The sequence below is a fragment of the Leptinotarsa decemlineata genome, unplaced genomic scaffold (genome assembly GCF_025532065.1).
Source record: "Leptinotarsa decemlineata unplaced genomic scaffold, Ldec_3_MD MMD2_tig00000576_RagTag_RagTag, whole genome shotgun sequence".
Lineage (NCBI taxonomy): Eukaryota > Metazoa > Arthropoda > Insecta > Coleoptera > Chrysomelidae > Leptinotarsa > Leptinotarsa decemlineata.
Genome location: NW_027412551.1, coordinates 7049730 through 7052210, shown reverse-complemented (window position 1 = coordinate 7052210; position 2481 = coordinate 7049730). Strand labels below are relative to the sequence as shown.

Genomic DNA, 2481 nt, shown 5'->3' with positions numbered 1-2481 from the left:
TTTTTCGAATACTTCGAAATATTCTTGCGTTAATTTTGAAGCGTTTCATATAATAGTTAGTTCTTGCGAAGTTGTCAGTTAAGGATATTTTGTGGGAAAATCAATAACATTACATATGTACATAACTAGATTCACATTATTGAATGCAATTTTGATTGAAAACATATTTTCATGTGTCCTTCAAGGCGAGTTGAGTCCAGCAATGCATTCGTGGTTCAGCCTATTACCACTGATGGGACCAATAGCGGATTGAAACAACGTTGTCTGATATTGGAATCATATAATTGAAATAACTTCGTGAACATTTTGGATGATATGGTAAAATTGAGAGCATAAATGTGAAAACTGGCGCAAATGCAGGCAAGTCTAGGGGTTTTGCATTCTTTGGTTTGAAATCTACTGAAACATTGGACAAAGTGATAGCAGCAGGCGATCATATCATCGATGGAAAGAAAGTTGATCAAAAAAAGCTAAAGCTAGACACGGTAAAATATTTGTAGGGTGTTTGTCCACAGATTTCACTGATGATGACATAAAATCCTACTTTGCACAGTTTGGAACGATAGTGGAAGTTGAGATGTCATTTGATAATACCAAAAACCAGAGGAAAGGCTTCTGTTTAATAACATTCAAATCTGAACAAGTCGAAAATTACTTGCTCAAGAGTCCTAAGCAAATCGTTAAGGATAAAGAGGTTGATCTGATGAAGGGCTACACCTAAACCAGACCAGATGGGTGGCCCAATGATGGATAGACAGTGGTGGTCACGGTGGCCGTGGTGGTGGTATGCGTGGAGGTATGGGAGGCCGAGTAGGTTATGGGTCTCAAAATTGGAATCAAGGTTATGGAAGCTATGGAGGATATGGACAAGGTTATGGCTATGTTGGATGCAATAGCCAGAGTTATGACTTTGGAGTTATTACTTTTACGGAGCTGGAGGATACGGAGGTTATGGTGGATACGATTACTCCAACCATGGCAATTATGGTGACTCTGGAAAACCTGCAGGGGGTCGAGGAGGCGGTGGACAACGCCAACAGAGGCACCAACCTCATTAGAGAGCTCTAGGAAATGTTGGTGACTATTCCAATTTACCGATATAAGCATCGCATGTTCAAACTAAATTTTCCATTCATTCCATTTCATCTTGGCGCTTGGAAAATATCAACGTACAAAAGTTTATGTTAGTCGCAAAGCGAATGCTAAATGAATAGTTCTTTTTATTTTTCGATTAAGAAATAAAAGCCAGAGTGTCCAAATGATATCGTTGTTTGAGTTTTTCATCATGTCATATTATTATATTATGAACTGTAGCTTTAAGTTTATGTCTTTGTCAGGGTGATAGAGGTATTGCGTACTTTTGAAGTATGACAAAATTCATTCTCATACAAGTTTGTGTACTTAAATGCAATGATTGATCTGGATTGAACTATTTCAGATAGTTGATTCACAAGCATTTCCTAGCATTATATCCCAGATATGAGTGTGCTGTTACTGCATTATGCGTATTGTAAGGTTATATTTAATTTATCCATATAATGAGACTAATTGGGTCTGTTTGGACATAAATAAATGAATGAATAAATCAATAAAAATTACCTGTTTAAAAACTTTCGGAGCCCTTCATCATGGAGGGCTCGTCTATTTTACTATCATCTCTTTTCAGGAAGTCTATAAATCAACCGTTGTATGAATAATTGTCTTCAATCTCCAACAACAATCAATTATTTCTACGTGGAAATCCATTTCACATTCAGGAACAAACGCACTATAGATTCGCCTTGAGCTCAACTTCTGATAACTGAAGAACAACCGTTTCTCAATATTAGTACCACGAAATCTTCTCGAGAAATCTGAGATGAATACATTTTCTTATTATTCCAATAAGGCTCTCCGAGTTTATTGCACCGTCGAGCAATTTTTTGATAAGGATGAACAGTTACTCGGTAATTATGTATATTTAAAAATAATTACAAGGATATCAACATCAAACATCATGTATGAAAAATACATGTTTTCGCCTTCTTACATAAGTCAGGCTAATGATAGACCCCGCATTCGATAAAATCGGGATGAAACATACCATGCTTGTGACTCGGTAATAAACGGCTATTATATTTTTGAATTAACAGTTGTGATTCGATGGATATTGATTTTGATCCGTCATTCATTTACTTTCCTGGACGGCGTTCGTACATGTCGGGACAAAAAAGTATTTCAACTTACGTTCTCGATCGAATCGATTAAAAGGCATACTCAGATTGATTGTTCTAAGCAAAGCAGCAAAATGATAACGATGATAACACAAAATAGTTGTTATCAATTCCTCAGTAGTTTCATATTACTGTTTATGCAAGTCTCTAGTTTTATGAATTGGCACACTTTATTTTGAATTTTCATTGGCTAATTCTGATGTCATGTCATTCAGCTGAGATTAATTTCCAATCGACATAAAATAGTTTGATATACCAATTGAGCAAG

The 2481-nt window shown here is 36.0% G+C and overlaps 1 pseudogene; it reads left to right on the top strand.

Moving 5' to 3' along the window:
* The first annotated feature begins 293 nt into the window (after positions 1-293).
* Positions 294-1177, top strand: LOC111502015 (RNA-binding protein squid-like; annotated as a pseudogene).
* Positions 1178-2481: the final 1304 nt, after the last annotated feature.